The 19,491-nt window shown below is 49.7% G+C and overlaps 1 pseudogene; it reads right to left on the reverse strand.

Annotated features, from left to right (window-relative positions):
• Positions 1–8,847: 8,847 nt before the first annotated feature.
• LOC147978665 (protein FAR1-RELATED SEQUENCE 5-like) lies at positions 8,848–10,288 on the reverse strand (annotated as a pseudogene).
• Between the last annotated feature and the right edge of the window lie 9,203 nt (positions 10,289–19,491).

A 19,491-nucleotide genomic window follows, 5' to 3' on the forward strand; every position in this document is an offset into this window, starting at 1 on the left:
CTAAACCCTAGAAGCTAGCCTATGGTATGATTGTATGTTGTCCTATGGACTAAAACCCTCTGGTTTATATAGACACTGGAAAGGGCTAGGGTTACACAAGGTCGGTTACAAAGGAGGAGATATACATATCCGTATTGCCTAGCTTGCCTTCCACGCCAAGTAGAGTCCCATCTGGACACGAGACGAAGTCTTCAATCTTGTATCTTCATAGTCTAACAGTCCGGCCAAAGGATATAGTCCGGCTGTCCGGAAACCCCCTAATCCAGGACTCCCTCAGTAGCCCCTGAACCAGGCTTCAATGACGATGAGTCTGGCGCGCAGTATTTTCTTCGGCATTGCAAGGCGGGTTCCTCCTCCGAATACACCACAGAAAAATTTGAATACAAGGATAGTGTCCGACCCTGCAAAATAAGTTCCACATTCCATCGTAGAGAGAATAATATTTCCACAAATCTAATCTGCTGACTTGTTTTTGCAACATAACGTTATGCCATGACCCGGTGATTATTCGAACCGTTTCCTTTAACTAGCCCCGCACATAACGCGAGGCAGTTTTTTGACACGTCTTGTCAAAGTAGAGATTGTGTTCCCCTTATTACGGGATTCTCATCAATACGGGCATGGGTAACCCAACCGCGCCATCGATTACGATGCTTGGGGGATAAGCGAGTTTTACCAGGCTAGTGGGGGCGCATAGTTTTGGCCGACTGTATAAAGGGATAAGGATTCACCTTTTCATCCACGCCTTCTTCCTCCTTTGCTCATCCATTTTCGCACACTCGAGCTCCAGCGCCCAAGTCCGCATTTCCCACCTCGACCTTCTCCAACCATGTTAGGAGCGGGAGGCAGGTGGATGGTCTCCTCCGTCACGGAGGGACACATCAAGAAGCTGAGGAGAGCCGGATACCTACCCGACGACATCGCGCACCGGCTCCCAGATGAGGGGCAGCTCATCCCCACCCCCAGGCCCCATGAGAGGGTAGTGTTCCTTACCCATTTCCTCCGCGGATTGGGATTCCCTCTCCACCCATTCGTTCGGGGGCTCATGTTCTACTACGGCCTGGATTTCCACGATCTGGCCCCGAACTTCATCCTCAACATCTCGGCGTTTATCGTCGTGTGCGAGGCCTTCCTCCGCATCAAGCCCCACTTCGGCTTATGGCTGGAGACCTTCAATGTCAAGCCGAAGGTAGTGAGCGGCCGCCAGGCGGAGTGCGAAAGCGCCATGGTGGGCAAGATGCCCAATGTCACATGGCTCGAGGGCTCCTTCGTGGAGACCATAAAGGGGTGGCAATCGGGGTGGTTCTATATCACTGAGCCACGCGACCCTAAATGGGCAGCGGCCCCCGAGTTCCGATCTGGCATCCCCACGTGGCCCACCTCCTGGCAAGAGAAGGTTCTGTCCTGGGGTAGTTCGGGAGAGCTAACCGGACTCCAAACATGTATTCAAAACATGGTGAACAAGAAGCTCAAACTCGTCAACGTAGTCCAGGTCATGCTCATCCGCCGGATCCTCCCGTGCCAACAACGGGCTTTCAACTTGTGGGAGTTCGACCCGGCCCAGCACCGAACTCTGAACAGGCTCTTCGACACAACTCACGAGGATGCCTGGAAGGTGCTATTCAAGGGTGCCGAGGTTCCCCCTCCCACTACCGAGGATCGCGGATTCTGCGCGAAGCGCCAAGCTAGCGCGGTAAGCTGTTTTACCTCTCACGGGATACTTGTTTTTCATAGTTTGACTCCATGCGGGATCTAAGCTCCCGTACCTTTGACAGGACTGGCAGGAGACAACCGGACAGATCGACTGTCCGGCTCCTTTGCCCGAAGGCCCAGCAGACGCTCTCCTGACGAAGATGCTAACTCCGGCTCCTTACAAGGTGCCGGAGAAGACCAAGAAGGCCAAGGAAACCCGAAAGAGTTCTCGGCACCAGGTGGTATCGGACTCATCGCCCGATAACTCCACGAAGCACTCCTCCCCCGAAGACGAGGAGGAAGATGAAGATGCTCCCCCTCCAGCCAGGGGAGACAAGAAAAGGAAGGCCGCCCCATCTGGGGAGGCCGAAGGGTCCAAGAAGGGAAGGACTCTCCTTCCGGACCACTCCACCACCACCGCCGAAGGCGACGATGAGTGGCTGCTCAGGGACAAGCCCCTGGCGAAGTCGTTAGTATTTGGGTACCAGAGTAACTCCTAGCATTCCTTTGTCGAACTGCTTCTCCTAACGCCGAATTATGACTATGCAGACCGCCACGAGCCCGTATCGACGTATCGTCGGACGGCTCCCTGGGCTCGTCGGATATGGATAGCGATCCTCTTCCGACCGCCACCTCCCCTTGCCCTACAGACAACGCCGAGGTATTGTCTCAATAGGCACCGGGTCGAGGGGAGACAGCCCCGGAGGCGCCTCAAGGCGACCTTTCGGACTCCGGGAACAGAGGGAGCAAAGCCCCCGAGGGCTCCGAGTTCGGCCCTCAGCCGAACACCGCGCCGGAACCTCCAGTGGTTCCGGACCCGAGCAGGCGGCCTCCTTCCAAGAGGGGCAAGACGCCTGTGCCGGTGACCTCTGTCCATCCAGAGGCACCGGACAATCTGCTGGGAGCGCTTCGCAGCGCTTCCATCGACGAAGAGCACCGCACTATTATGAGTGCGGTGATCGAGAAGGTTCAGTCCGCCAAAAGCGGACTGACTGAAGCATGTGCGAGCCTTCTAGCAGGCTTTGAGGTTAGTATTTAAAATATACGAAAATATTACCGCATAGACAGTAGCCCCTGATGCTCTGTTCGGTGTTCACAAAGAAAAGCCGAACAGAGGATCAAACAATATCGCAGGAGTCTAATATAAGTATGTCTATATGCGTATGCAGGCTTCGCTGTTGGCCTCTGCCGCACTGACTATGGAGGTCGCCGTACTGAAGCAGGACCTTAAAGGGTCCAAGGACGAGCTCGGCCTTGCTAAGAGGCAGCTCGAGGAGAACAAAGGTAAGTAATACCTAGTCTATAGCTATATATATAAAAAAGATGCGATTGCAAAATGACAGGATCATCATGAATTTTCCAGGGGCCACGACCGAAGTGGCAGCGCTGAAGCAAGCGCTGTCCGAGGCCAAAAACAAAGCGGCCCGGGAGCGCGTCGAGCGGGAAAAACAAGAGGCGCGGGTGGGCGAGGTGCAGCAAGAGCTCCAAGCTCTCGTGACGAAGCACGAGGCGTTGGAGCTTGACTCGAAGACGCGAGAGTCCGAGCTTGCCGCGACCCTTGAGAGCGCAAAGAATGCCAAGGCCGAAGCCCAAAAGGCCCTCCAGGAGATTGATGCGATGAAGAAGATAGCGGCGGGTAAGGCATTCTATATGCAAAGCAAGCATGTGAAAGTAAATTACTTGTTACTTACCCGGATCCGGAGCTCTCCAGGAGCATTCGCAGATTTGCCCCGCAGCGTGTCGAATGCCGCATACTTTTACCAGGCCGAGGAGGAAAGCTCAACGGAGAAGCTGTTCTGGTCTTAGTATACTGGGACCGAACACCCGATGCCTCTGAGCGACCAGCTGAAGCAACCGGTCGAGCTGCACAAGGCGGCCGAACAGGCCATGAAGGGCTTTATAGTCCGGTTGTGGCCTGGCGACGCCCTTCCAAACAGCTACTTCGGCCTCGTGAGGCGGCTTGTGGATGCCTGCCCATGGCTGGAAGTCGTCAAGCGGTCCGTCTGCATCGAAGGTGCACGCCGGGCTTTCGCCCGTGTGAAGGTGCAATGGGCCAAGCTAGATGCCGTGAAGCTGATCAAGGAAGGGCCGCCAGAGGGCAAGGAGCATCGCCACCCCGAGATGTACTATGAGGGTGTCTTGAAGGGTACCCGTCTCGTAGCGGACGAGTGTACCAAAGATACAATATTTGAGTAAAGTCGCTCGTGTAATCGTGTATTTATGAAAACTTGTTCATATGCGCTATGCAACGCTTGTTTGAATTTAAAATATTACCTTCTGTTTGGCCGTTTATCAAATCTGAGAGATGGCTAGTCGTCGGCTTCTGCCCCCATGCCACGAGTGCCGGAGTGTTCGGGATAAACCTGAGCACTCTTGTTCCCATTTTTGGGTCCTTCGAGGGAGGTGCTCAGCACAACGAACAAGGGAATCAGACTATAGTGCGTTATCACTCTCACTTAGCCATAGAATTCTATAATTTTAAATTTCGGCGAAGCCCCTAGTATTCGGAAGGCCGAATCTGGGGCGCGATACACGCCTTAAGCCGGACAGGGCCGACTCCTCGCTCTAAGCGGCATAAGTCTTTAAGGACTCGAAAACCTCTCGAACAGCGACCAGTCTCTCGCCTTATCATGACAGTCAGTTTTAACTTTCTCTACTGAGGTGCTTAGCCCAGCAGAACCGGGGCACAATCGCAGTAGTTCTCCCAGTGCTACCTTAGCCGATATAGCGGAACGTAAGGTACCAAAACATGGGAGCCGGGCAAACCCAACTATTGACCCAAGACATGATTCGGAGCTGATGCATATAATGCTATAAGTTTGGGGTGCCGCACTGTTGAAAGTGTTCAGACTTCTCACGCCGTATTATGGGGTATGCTTAAGCCCCTAGCGTATTGGCCGTACCAGAGTGTACGGGTGCTGGATGTCACGAATGAACATATATATATATATATAAGAATGCAATAATAATCTTAATGCTATGCATTGTTTATTCAAAAAGGTGCGTTAAAGCAGAATGATACAAGTAGTGCGATAAGCAAAAAGTAGGACTGTTTGACATGTCCCTTCTAAGGGAAAGCTGAGGAATAATATTAAAGCAAATATCTCACTCGTTATCGTAATCCACCTGGGAGTTCCATGGTGTGACGTAGCTTTCTGCCTCCTTGGTTGCTGCATCATGTGTTTGGCAATCATACTGCCGGACAGGGTTTCCAGAGATTAAAGTCCTGAAAGAGAAAAATACCAAAGCGGGAAGCCCCTAGTGCGGTTTAAGCCCATCTTGGAGCGTGCCGCAGTCATGCCCCCCTCCCCGCCTGTGCCCATGGTATTTTTAATGCGTAATTATGTACGCGTGGCACGGATTTCGCCATTTGGCTGGGACTGGGGTGGGGGCCGCATTGCTATGCGAGCTCAGAACGTGCCAGGCGGTCCTGTTGCCGATTACTCCGGGCGCGCTTGAAGGTGTTCGGGTCCTTAAACGCCGAACTAGTGGATTTCCTTAAGAGGCTGCTTTGCGCTTCCGCTGCGAGGGCCGTAGTGTACTCCTCCGTTCAGAGAGAGCGATCTATGTTTCCATTAACTGTAATGACCCCCCGAGGTCCTGACATCTTGAGCTTGAGGTATGCATAATGCGGTACCGCATTGAATCTCGCAAATGCGGTTCGCCCGAGCAGTGCATTATAACCACTGCGGAACGGGGCTATATCGAAGATTAACTCTTCGCTTCGGAAGTTATCCGGGGATCCGAAGACCATTTCCAGTGTGACTGAGCCTGTGCAATGGGCCTCTACACCTGGTATGACGCCTCTAAAGGTCGTTTTTGTGGGTTTGATCCTTGAGGGGTCTATACCCATTTTGCGCACTGTGTCCTGATAAAGCAGGTGCAGGCTGCTGCCGCCATCCATAAGGACTCGAGTGAGGTAAAATCCGTCAATGATTGGGTCTAGGACCAGTGCGGCGAATCCGCCGTGACGGATACTAGTGGGATGGTCCCTGCGATCGAAGGTGATCAGACAGGAGGACCATGGGTTGAACTTTGGGGCGACTGGCTCCAAAGAATATACGTCCCTGAGCGCACGCTTCCGCTCCCTCTTGGGGATGTGGGTTGCGTATATCATGTTCACCGTCCGCACTTGTGGGGGGTACCTCTTCTGTCCTCCGGTATTCGGCTGTCGGGGCTCCTCCTCGTCATCGCTATGTGGCCCCTTATTTTTGTTTTCGGCAATTAACTTGCCGGCCTGCTTGAACACCCAACAATCCCTGTTGGTGTGGTTGGCTGGCTTGTTTGGGGTGCCGTGTATTTGACACGAGCGATCGAGTATACGGTCCAAACTGGACGGGCCCGGAGTGCTTTGTTTGAATGGCTTTTTCTGCTGACCGGGTTTAGAGCATTTGAATCTGGCATTAACTGCCGTATCCTCAGTATTATCGCTGTTAATGCGGCGCTTATGTTTGTTGCGACGTGACCTGCTATTGCCATCCTTGGTATCCGAAGTACCATGGTTCTTTGATATGTTATTACTGCGAGCCAGCCAGCTGTGTTCTCTCGCACAAAAGTGGGTCATGAGTGTTGTGAGGGCTGCCATAGATTTCGGCTTTTCCTGACCAAGGTGCCGGGCTAGCCACTCGTCGCGGATGTTATGTTTGAAAGCTGCTAGGGCTTCTGCATCCGGACAGTCGACGATTTGATTTTCTTTGTTAGGAACTGTGTCCAGAATTGTCTGGCCGATTCCTCTGGCTGCTGAATTATGTGGCTCAAGTTATCGGCATCTGGTGGTCGCACATAAGTGCCCTGAAAGTTGTCGAGGAATGCGGCTTCCAGATCTTCCCAACAGCCAATGGACCCTGCTGGCAAGCTATTGAGCCAATGCCGAGCTGGTCCTTTGATTTTGAGTGGGAGGTATTTAATAGCATGTAGATCATCACCGCGTGCCATGTGGATATGCAGGAGGAAATCCTCGATCCATACCGCAGGATCTATTGTGCCGTCGTATGATTCTATATTTATGGGTTTGAAACCCTCTGGGATTTGATGATCCATTACTTCATCTGTGAAGCATAAGGGGTGTGCGGCGCCTCTGTACTGGGCAATGTCGCGATGCAACTCCAATGAGTCTTGTCTACTGTGCCCGGCCCGGCCGGATTTACTTTTACTGTATCCGGCGTGACGATTATCGTCTCGCGTAGTGGCGCGCCCTCGTGATCCTTAGATTGATCTTGCATGTTTTTCTTTGTCCTCCAATACGTCTCGAAGGTCTGGCGTATTTCCCCATGCCTTTTTATTTGAATGGTGTCGGGGTGCGGGCTGAGCTTTTGGCTGGAATGCCTCTCTGTCGCAGCCACGGGGTGGCCGATCAGCCGCATCATACGCTTCTTCCTCCAGTCGGGGTAGCAACCTTCATTTTGGGTAACTCTTGGAGGGGCGTTCGAGTTTATATTCCTCGGCCGCCAGGACTTCAGTCCATCTGTCAGCTAGCAGATCTTGATCAGCTTGAAGCTGTTGCTGCTTTTTCTTAAGGCTATTTGCCGTGGCTGTAAGCCGGCACTTGAAGCCCTCTTGATCGACGGGATCCTCTGGCACGATGAATTCGTCATCGTCGAGGCTTGCCTCGTCTTCGGAGGGAGGCGTGTAATTATCCTCCTCCTCGTCTGCCGCTCTCTCAGGAGGGCTGGCCTTTCCATCCTCCTGCCCTAAATCGTGCTGGAGGGGATTATTGCCATCTTCGTCCCTATCCGGAGTGCTATTATCTCCTGTGCAGGTTTCACCACTTTTGCTTCGGCGGGACTTAGAGCGGCGCCGCTGACGTCGGCGCTTGGGTTGCTTCTTGGAGGGGTCATCCTCCGTTGTCTCGTCGCCATTGCCTTCTTTGGGTGTGTCCACCATGTATATATCGTATGATGAGGTGGCTGTCCAGTGCCCTGTGGGCAGTGGTTCCTCTTCGTCTCCCGCATCGTCGTCCATATCGTCGATGTCTTCGGAGTCAAAGTCGAGCATGTTGGTTAAGTCGTCGATAGTGGCTACTAAGTGGGTGGTGGGTGGGCGTCGAATTTCTTCGTCATCCGCATCCCAATCCTGCCGGTCATAGTTCGGCCAGGATCCTCCTGACAAGGAGAGAGACCTTAATGAGTTCAGTATGTCGCCAAAGGGCGAGTGCTGACAAATATCCACGGAGGTAAACTCCATGATCGGCGCCCAATTGCATTCTCTAGGAACGGGCGTAGGCGGTTCGGAGTACGTGGCCGGAGAAGGATCCGACAGTCTGACAACACGGCTCTCGTGCAGGGTAAGGTCGATATTCGGCTCGATCGCCGTTGAGGATAAGGCCTCCGTGGGGAGTCCATCCACCCGTCCATGGACGGCGCAACTGGTGCGATCTCCTGAACACTGTCCGATGGTAGAGCTAAATCGTACTCATCGTGACCGTGTGACGCACAAGGCAGGGACTCGAATCCGTCGAAGATGAAGTCTCCGCGGATATCGGCCGTGTAGTTTAAGCTTCCAAACTTGACCTGGTGGCCAGGGGCGTAACTTTCAATCTGCTCCAGATGGCCAAGCGAGTTGGCCCGCAGTGCGAAGCCGCCGAACACAAAGATCTGTCCGGGGAGAAAAGTCTCACCCTGGACTGCATCGCTATCGATGATCGTAGGAGCCATCAAGCCTAACGACGACGACACAGAGGAACTCTCAATGAAAGCACCAATGTTGGTGTCAAAACCGGCGGATCTCGGGTAGGGGGTCCCAAACTGTGCGTCTAAGGCGGATGGTAACAGGAGGCAGGGGACACAATGTTTTACCCAGGTTCGGGCCCTCTTGATGGAGGTAAAACCCTACGTCCTGCTTGATTTATTCGTGATGATATGGGTATTACAAGAGTTGATATACCACGAGATCAGAGAGGCTAAACCCTAGAAGCTAGCCTATGGTATGATTGTATGTTGTCCTACGGACTAAAACCCGCCGGTTTATATAGACACCGGAAAGGGCTAGGGTTACACAAGGTCGGTTACAAAGGAGGAGATATACATATCCGTATTGCCTAGCTTGCCTTCCACGCCAAGTAGAGTCCCATCCGGACATGAGACGAAGTCTTCAATCTTGTATCTTCATAGTCTAACAGTCCGGCCAAAGGATATAGTCCGGCTGTCCGGAGACCCCCTAATCCATGACTCCCTCAACGGGCAGTCCACCTCTAGCATTCTTGGTGAATCTTCGCAGCACTAAGTAGTTAGGTAAGTCCTTCACGTTCAACCTGGCTAAAACATAAAGAACATGCTTGCATGGAAGACCTTTACGTTTCATACAATTACAACTGCACCTCACTGTTTCTTCTGAATTAGTAGGTGTATAGTCCACTTTGAATCTCAGTTGCCTGTTATTTTTCCATGCCACTATGAATCTCCTACTGACGGCTCCACCGAGTATATCTATGATCTCAAGATCCGCTGCCTTCTTCATTTCTTTCTGCAAGAGGTAAAAGTTCACCGCAGTGAAGTCACGGGCAGCGGCTTTTTCAATGCATTTGAACTTGTCGAGTACTGGTACAGGGAGTGTCTGTGTGGACAAGCAGTCGTCGTGTGACTCGTTCTCATGGAGCCGAACAATGCAGTTCTCATAATGCACAACCATATCAACAATTGTCATGCCAGAGTCAAGATGCATATGAAGGCAAGAGTTCATACTCTCGCTCCTCTGGTTACTCCGCATACCAAGGAAGAACCCACCGGTGAGATATGATGCAGCCCAAAGCCTTTTCTTCCTGTACATCCTATGCAACCATGTTTCAGTTTTCTCCGACTCCCATTTAGCTGTAAAAGCTGTCCATCTCGCCTCAAACTCATCATGTGTAGTGGCATAGTAAATAAGAGCTCTGAACTCCTTAAGGGACTTGTGGTGGAGGTGTTTCTGCATGTTTTTCTCTATATGCCACGAACAAAGTCGATGCCACACGTCAGTAAGGACCTTCCTGACAGCCCTTATCATGGCAGCGTCTCCGTCTGTAATAACAGACCTCGGCTTCTTCTGACAATGAGCTCTCAAGAAGGTCTGCAACACCCAAACATATGTATCCTCCGTCTCATCTGACACAACAGCACAACCGAACACAGTGGTGCAACAATGATTGTTTAGACCAACAAAAGGTATGAATGGCATTCCGTACCTATTCATCTTGTAAGTGTTGTCAAATACGATTACATCACCAAAGTCAGGGTAATCCCGACGTGACTGAGATCACACCAAAACATGTTCTTCAGCTTGCCTTCTGCGTCAACAGTGTACTCAAAGAAAAAGTCTGGATCCCTTGCCTTTCTCGTCATCATGATACCAATCGCAGTGTCCGCATCACCCTTTGCTAGCAACTTTATTTTCTCCCTATAACACATGTTATAAAGCTTCCTCCTGCCGAAACCAGCCCGTGCATATGATCCATACCTACTAACGAAGTTGTCATAAATCCAATGTTTTTTGAGCCCAGCACCAGCCATTGCTAAGATCTCAAGCTTTTGCTATTCCTTTATCTGATTATGGGATCGAAGATATATAACTTCATCCGGTCTAGCAAGAGTGTGAATATGATCATCGCTGAAACTACTGACATACCAAATGGAGCGCTCCCTGTCAAGCTTCACAGTTAGATGGGCCTCGCAATAGCACTGAGTCTCCGCTCTCAACCTGCGCTTCTTCCCTTTCATGGTACAAAACTTGGCCTGTCGTTTCCCAGCCCTTAAACACAGAAACCTCCTCAAGCGCCTAGGTGCGTAGATACCCTTTGCATATTTCAAGTTGTCCTTCCTAATGCTGAATCCACGCTTTTTCGCATAATCGTTATAGAAATCATATGCCTCCTCGTCTGTCCTGAACGTCGTGGACATCACCGTCCAATGCCTGTCCAGTGATTCTTGCTGGTATTCATCGTACCCAGTGTCAAAATTGCACTCATCACCATCGGCATCATCATCGTTTTTGCACGCGCCACTAACCTCTCCCTGGAAAAAATTACAAACAACCTTATATGTCAGTAAGTAGTTGTATAAGGACTATCATATGTATTCACTTTCCACTACTTACTTTGCTCGAGCTGTCATTATAAGATGCATCAATATCGTTTTCATCATTGGCATCATCGAAAAAATTCCATTCATAGTACCCTTCCACTTCCATCTGCGCAAATTGTAAATATGATATGTAAGATTTGATGCGTTTTTCATGTCACTTTAAAAAAACTACAATACATAAATCTAAACCTACATGGCTTCCGCTTTCACCATATGAATCATCTATATCCATATCCTCATTGTCATCATCCCCTCCTATCTGTGAAAATTCAAACATGTTATAGTCATCGCGGATGCTTGTATTTAATATGTAAGACAACATGCAGACCACTTACATTGCCACTGTAAGACTCATCCAAACTCATATAATTTTCGCCGTCATGTTCGTCTTCATCCAATGACAATGATCCGTCCTCGCTACCGCCATCATCACCGTCATATCCTATTTCAGCCTCAATCTATACACGTTCATATATAATCAAAGATTCATTCAAACTTCACGTAACATCTTTGCATTTAAAATCCGTTTTTAAATCACTATGCCAGCGCCTCGCGTACCTCATTGCCTTCGTCAGACATGAGAATAGTGTTGGGATTCGCCGAAGACTCGACGGTGAACAGCTACGAGCTGGCGACGACGGAGGCGTCTGCCCGACCGAGGCGGTTGTCGGCGTCTAGTCACACACAACGCGAGGGCGAACAGCACGCCGGGCTGACGACGGGCGATTCTCGGCGTCCGGTATCGCCCGATCGGCCAGGTACTGCCGGAGATGGCGGCGGCGGTGGCGGCGCCTGAGGCGACGTGAAGATAGGGTTCGCCCGACCGGTTTTTTTAATCACTCGGGCGTATGCAGTGGGGCGGGCGTGCATGCGTGAAGGCGTACACCGGACGTGGGCGCGGACGGGCGGGCGTACGCGACAGCGCCGTACGGCGACGCGGGCGTGCGTACGACGGGCGGGTATTTTCATACGGCGTGTGAAATGACCGCCCTACCCTTTATACATTTTTGGGGGAGGGGGGTTGTACCGAAGCGCGCCTCCCTATAAAATCCTGCGCTCGCCACGCGCATAGAACACAGCAACGCGCCCTCCCCTCGCAACCTCGCCGCTTCGCAACCTCGGCGCTTCGCCACCTCGCCGCTTCACCGCTTTCCGCGCCACCACCGCGCCACCATGTCGCCGCGCCGCCGGGGTTCTTCGGGCTACGGCGGCGTCCGCGAGCGCCCCAACGGCTGGTACTCGGCCGAGATCCGGTCCGGCGACGTCCGGCTCGGCCTCGGGTCGTTCCAGAGCGCGCACGAGGCGGCCCACGCGTACGACGCGGCGGCGTGGCGCTTGGACAGGCCCCGGTCGTAGATGAACTTCCGGGACGTCTTCATGCGCGAGCAGGCGCAGCGCGTCGCCCCTCCGCCGCGTCTCATCACCGACATGGACCCTGCCGACCACGCTCGGCGGCAGCGCTGCCTCCTCATTGCCGAGGAGGACGAGCGAGCCATGGCGGAGTGGCGCCGTCGCCACCCGGAGGTCGTCATCGACGAGCCATGGCGGACCGGCGATGGCGGAAGGCATTGGCGAATGCGCTGTCCGATATCGTTGCAGCAGGTGAGAGGTCCATCTTCACGTCAGACGATGAACGTTGGTTGGACATGTGGCTCGATACCTCGGACGACACCGACGAGGATGATGATGGTGATGATGGTAGCGACTTGGAGTAGTTTCTACCTATGTATGTCATAGTAGTTTCTATGTAATTGCATCGTAGTTTTATCTATCTATGCTTTCGAAATATCTATCTAGTTGCACCGATGTAAAATACATTCGTATCGTTTTTTATTATCTATGCACTCTATCGTTTTATCTATGTAAATTTATCGTTTTTTATTATCTATGCTTCCGAAAATGTTGTAAAAGATGGGCGCGCGCGCTGCTGGAGCGGCGCGCGCGCTGCATTTTAGCGCGGCTGCTAGAGCCAGCGCTGCGTGCCGCGCCAAACTAGGCGGTGGGCGCGCGGCAAAGCTATTTTTTGCGTGCGGTGCGTTCGACGCCTGTTGGAGATGCTCTGATGATAAATATACTACGGCGATATGCTTTGCTCAAAGTCATTCGAGATGTAGACCATGACATGAATTGTAGTTTTATCATTTGGGGTCAATCTGGTGGTTAATTAAACATAGCTGGTAACAGGTTCATATATATATGACCTCAAAATCGAAACCTTAACTTGGTGACCACAAGATTTTCCTGTTAAAAAATTTCCTTTCTTAGAGCATCTCCAACAGCCGCGCTACGCGTCGTGCTAAAAACTTATTTGTCACGCGCCGTTCGTCTGGTTTTACGCGGCCGCCAGCGCTGGCTCCAACAGCGCTGCGCTAAAATGCAGCACGCGTGCCGCTCCAGGAGCGTGCAAAAAATGCAACGCGCGCGAATCGCTGGGGCATTGCATATATGGCATTTTAGACACAAAATGGATTTGAAAACATTCAAAATGCAATGAACATGACATATAAATTTTCACACAAACAAGTTGATAAATAAAAGTTCATGCCCACAAGTTCAAAATCATGCCCACAAGTTTATCCAACCAAGTTCAAAATGCAAACCAAGTTCAAGACACAAACGAAAGACATATCAATCCTCCTCCTCGTCTTCGTCCTCATCTTCGGAAGACGATTCTGCCTCATCCGAAGATGATTCTTCCTCCCTCTCCTCATCGTGCACCGAATCACGTGAAGCTCCGACGGTGTTGGCAAGATTTTCAACGGCACCGTCATGGGAATGTGTGTGAGGAGGCACATCGAAAGACATTCCGCATATGGCGGCCGAAGGTGCACCCATGCCTCCCATGAGAGAAGCAAAACTCATGCCTCCCATGGCGGCCATAACATCGGGGGGTGCTCCAAAGCCACCCATGCCTCCCATGGCACATAAACCTCCCACGGAACCTCCGAAGTCACCCATGCCACCATGGCGCCAAGGCCACCGCCACCCATGGCGCCGAGGCCACCGCCACCCATTGCGTCGAGGCCACCGCCACCCATGGCGCCAAGGCCACCGCCACCCATTGTGCGAATCATGGCTCTTTTTTGGATCAAGACTTCTTCACAGGCAAGATTGACTACTCCTTTTGCACCTCATTGAGGATAGATGTGTCCAAGAAGAACAAGTGCTTCTCCCATTCCAACAATCTAGTTCGCTCCTCATTGCTCACCTTCCTCTCCTCCAAAGCCACCCTCCTCTCCTCGGCCGCCAACTTCCTCTCCTCGGCCGCGACATCTTGGTTCCTTACCATTTTCCTCACCTCGTTGGCTTCTTTTCTTGCCTTCACAATAGCTTCCATAGCTTCCATAGCATTTTTGAGCTCATCATCTCCTTTCCTCTTCTTCTTTTTTTTGCGTCCTTCTTGCACCCATCCGGTCGTTTTGGCTTCGAGTATGAAACCGAGTTGGGTGTGGGGCTTCTCTTGCCGTCACTTGATGCATCATCCTCCTCCTGATCATCATCATCATTCAACTCAATTGTTCGCTTGCGTTTGTTGCTCAAATTCAAATCATCCAAATCTTCACGCTTCTTCCATTTCTCATCATCCTTCAACACGTTATAGCAATGAGGCAAGGTAAAAACCCTTCCTTTCTTGATCTTCCCCTTCTTGGTTTTCCTCTCCTCTTCTTTGAACAAGTTTTGTGCAATGTGGTACTACATGAAAACAAAGCAAGTTAGCACTTCGAACACCAACAACAAGTATGATGAACATGTATGGAAATGCCACTTACTCTATCGTCCTCATTTGTGCCACTTGGGTTCAATTTGTCAACTGCCTTTTGACAAGCCGCCCACTTTTGACAATCCGAGTTGATTGTCGACCACCAGGACCGAAGTGGTTTCTCGGAGCGGTCAATTCCACTGACGTTGTGAACATCATAGTGTTCTTTCATCCGCCCCCAATAAGCATCTCTACTTTGATCACCTCCAACGGATGGATCCCTCAACACTTGCAACCAAGTATTGCATAGTAAGATGTCATCGGAGTTGGTGTAATTGCCCGCTCTTCCTTTTGGCGCGTCGACAATGCCCTCACCCTCCTCGTCCACCTCGAACTCATGGTCTTCAAAATGCATGTCATTGGTTTGAGACCAATGTGAATTGTTGGAGCCAACACCCATAGTTGACATGTATGCATCATCGTTGAGACTACGAAGTTTTTTGAACAATGCGAATAAGCTATCTATATGAATGCATTCAAAAAATAACAAGAAAAGAAACGTTGATTTTTTTTACCTTGGGGGCATTTCGTTGAACACGTTGTGCGCCTCGGCCGCTGGCTTAACGAGTGAGCTCGCCGGCGCTTCGGTAGCCGCCGTTCCCGTCCCACGCCCTGCAAGCTTTTTCCTCCTCGCCTTCGAGGTGCCGGAGCCATCCGCCGCCTTGTTCTTCGCCGATGCCTTGCCCTTCTTCGGCCGCACCGCATTGGGAAGCTTCAAGGGGGGGAGGGGGACGGCGGCTCAAGGCGACGCGGCGCGACGCCACCCGCCGTCGAGGTCATTCGCGGCGGCATGAAGAGGCCGCGCGTGAGGCCGATGGTCGAAGGAGCTCCAGCGGGGTGCCGGCGCTAGGGTTTGCGGCGGCGGCGGCGGCGGTGGACGGGTCGCGGCAATAGGATGAGGTGAGCGGGGTGCCGGCGCGTGCATCCATGGGGTGCAGTTCGCCGGCGCCGACGCGCGCGGGGTGTAGGAGGCGGAGAGGAGAGAGTGCGGCGCGAGCACTCGAGTGTGCCGCGCGCGGAAGCGGGCACCTCAAATACATGGCGCGAGATAGCGAATCGGACAGCGCGCCCAACTCCTTATACCGTGCGCGTGGTTATTGCGCGCCCGCTGGAGACACCCGGAGGGTTGCGCGCTGGCTAAAATGGCCAAATTTGCAGCACTATGCTTGTTTAGCGCGGCTGTTGGAGATGCTCTTAGCATGGATGTTACTACTACATTCTAGAACTAGAAATTGTTGTTCTAGACTCTTATCGCGTTGCCGGACTTTGTTGGTTGTGATTTTAAATGATAAGGGCAAGGGTTTTTTTCTCACACCAAAAATATGTTCTTCTTTGTGCAGTTTCAAAGGAGAATATGAAATGACGAGCTCCGGTGTCTCTGGGATCCTACTCTTGCAAGAGGCCACAGCAGCAGCCTGCCACCACTAACCCAGCTCAAGGGGGGAAGAGTGATGTCGGGGATGCCATGGACTGGACTCACAGTAGGTGATTTGTTTGGGTATGACTGCCTTCGAGGTCCATACCATCATTACGGTTTCTTTGCTTTCAGCCCATGCCAACCCACCATCCGAGAAGTACCCAGGTGGAACGTGGAGAGAGTGTCTGCTTGTGCTTTCTTGTTAACTAGTCAGAATCTTAATTTTATTTATTGTTAAGGTTCTAGAAGATTCAGCAGGAATGTATGATGCATGGAGGTTGAGGCTGGAAGACGATTGTTGCTCCCTCCGGTCCAAAATAAGTATATGTAGGTATATAGAGCTTCTGCATGTCTGCTCTACCAATTACTATTATTATTAAGTTCTAGTACAACCTGATGTCCATGGTTTGTAATCGCCTACTTGTGTTGAGTTTTTTATTTTTATATAAGGTTATTATGAATGAGACGGTGGATGTTTCAGGTGCGTTTTCTAAATTACATGCATGCCCTGGGCGTTGTTGCCGGAATTTGTGCCGAGTAAAAACGATGATATAGATAATTTGTAGACACATGATTAATAAGGAATATCATTTTTCAAATAATTTTTAGTATCCTAAAGTTTTTTTTAATCTAAACGCACTTTTCTTTATTGTTGATCAAAATTAAGATTCATTAGGATACAATTCATATCTGTGGGTTTAAGAGCCAAAGATGACATCCTGTCAAAAGTCCTAAAGCGTGTCTAGCAAGGCTATGTGCCTTTATGGTCTCACGTCCTTCACAAATGAAGGTACGCTTGATGAACTGGCTTGACGTGGCTTGAATCCCCTTGATGATTGTAGCATATCACCCTCTTGTATCTCTGGGTATATCACTGATCACTCCCTGACAATCAGAGAAAATTATCACATGTGATAACGACAAATCCTGTGCAAGACCCAATGCTTCCCAGATTGAGAAGGCTTCGAGTGTGGCCGGGTTGGACACCCATACAGAAGCCCTCAAGTACTTACCAGTACAGTCCCTGCAAAGAGCATTGGAAGTCCCGTCTCTAGAATTTATAGTTCCCAAAGTGAAACACAAAAAATAAATAACATCACATCGCTTTGTGTTGTCAAGGAAGTGGTTGAACTTAGGCACACCAGATGCATTGAGTAGCTTCGAATTGCATTGACAAGTTTTTGTGAGATTCTCTTCCAAAAATAAATAATGCGCAGTAAAGAATTAATGGCCAATCAATCAATCAAATTGAGAGGTGGCAGGAAATGAATTAGTTGACATGTTTCACCGAGGACCGACATGCATGCCCTGGGAGGACAAAGGGTAATTGGTTCAATTGATGCCATCAATTTAGATCGAATGGCTAATAATAACTGGGGTGATGTGGAACCACACATGCGTGTAGTGACTTGTAGCACTATAGGAAAAACATATGTTTCTTCTGTTTCTTTGCAAGCCGGGTGTGGTTTATCGGTTACTCCGCTCATGATGGTGTAAGCCGAGTATTAGCGCCAAGACACACGGCAACGAAAGAGGCCTCGGCTTACTACGTCCTATGACGGCAAATGTCCAAAGTACACCTGGCTTATAAAAAAACTCGGCATATTGTGGCAACAGTGCTCACCTCGCTTAACAGCTCCGTGACGGTGGTGGTCTGTATAAACCGAGTGCTGCCTACGTAGCTCACGAAATATATAAAACCCCTCTGGTAAAAAAAATACGAAAATGTTCCGTCTACTAATAATGATGCATTTTGTTTTTATGCAGAAGAATGATTGTAGACACTGATAATTTAGTCGGTAGCGAAGGGGATTTATTGAATGAGAATGTCAATGATTCGTTGTTATCTCACTATGTTTGATGAAAGGTTGGTGAGTATGATTACTTCTGTAAAGATGTTGTACATTTTTCTTGCATTTAAAGTCTCTTCGTAAATCATTGTGTGTATTAAAGATATATTTCTAGTTAGTTTTTTTATTGTTTTTGCCATCCCTTTTCAGTTTGTTTCGTCTAAAGGCAGGATTGTTCTAAACCAAATGCTTGTGTAAGTATCCAAAAAAAATCATGTAAACTGAGTTCTAGTGATGTGTTGCAACTTTATGTGTTTACTTATACCAACTTGCTTATTTTAGTATATTGTAACTACTATTTCTCTCCCGTGATAATTTGCTAATGCTAGTACACATGATGAATTTACATGTTTTAGTTATATTGGTCTGCAGCCCAATAGCCCTCTCGCTCCGTTCGCTCTAACTCGCTAGTTGCTCCATGTTTGATATTTTGATGGTGCAACTCAGCGTACGAAAACCCATAGATATGGCTCAAAAATCAGTAAAAATGGACACACTTATAAAATATTGCTAAATCTACATACTATTGTGAACTCAAAAATTATATATTTTTTTTAAAAAATATGAACTTTAAATATGTTCACGAATTCAGAAAATATTCATGAATTTAAAAAGTTTATGAATTAAAAAAATGTTCTTGAATTTAAAATTTCTATGTAAAAAAATAAAAAAACCGTACATAAAACCTATTGAAAAACGTGAAAATAAAAAATAGAGCAGAACTAAATTGATTAAAACCAGAGAAAACCTGGTCTTCATTTTTTCATTAGAACATTAACCAGGTGTGTGTGTGTGTGTGTGTGTGTGTGTTTATAGTACATAAAACCTGGTGTTAGTAAAAAAAAACAATTAGGGGTACCAGGTGTTAGTAGACGAGCGGAGAAAAAGATCGGTCTAAATGGGCCCCTGTGTAGCGTACGGTTCTGCCTGGCGTCTTACAGGAAATTCAGCGGAACGCATCGCTACCCACGAGACGAGAGAAGCCAGATTGTTGCGGCACGCGGAGTCCTAGGCGGATTGCAGCAGGAGCACTCTTCGTCTCCGTCTCGTGTTTGTCGGTGAATCCGGTTCTCACTACAACCCTCCTCCCAATAAATACCAACACTACTGGTCCTATAGCTAGAGATCCACCATGTCGCTCAGCCACAATGAATAGTAACATAAACTAGTAACATACACATATCCCTAAATTATGTTACTATCTTCATAGTGGGTACTCCCTCCGTAAACTAATATAAGAGTGTTTAGATTACTATTTTAGTGATCTAAACACTCTTATATTAATTTACAGAGGGAGTAGTAACTTAAGGACGGTAACATGCAAAGATTCATTTATTAGGTTATAGACTCATATTGCATTGGGACATGTGATGTTACAGTAACTAGCTAAGTTACTACAACTACCTCTCTCCTCATTAACTTATTGCCACATAAGAAAATTTGCTGAGTTGGATTCGATGTTACTGCTGAAGTTACTACCACTGTGACTAGTCTCAAAGGCTATTACGAAGCCTCGTTGCGTCCGCCGGCCGCAGACGATGTGTTGGCGGTGGCGGCGGGGGCGGCAAAGTTGAACTGGGGGAAGTCCTCCTCGACAGCAAAGCTTAGAGCATCTCCAGCCATTGGCCCGCCAGGGGGCGCCTGAAATCGTCTTCCGGGGGCGAGCCGGCGCAAAAAAGGGTCTGGGGCGAGTTGGTGCCCAGTCATCAGCCCCAAGGC

The sequence above is a fragment of the Triticum urartu genome, chromosome 3A (genome assembly GCF_056163025.1).
Source record: "Triticum urartu cultivar PI428250 chromosome 3A, HENAU_Tu73, whole genome shotgun sequence".
Taxonomy (NCBI): Eukaryota; Viridiplantae; Streptophyta; class Magnoliopsida; order Poales; family Poaceae; genus Triticum; species Triticum urartu.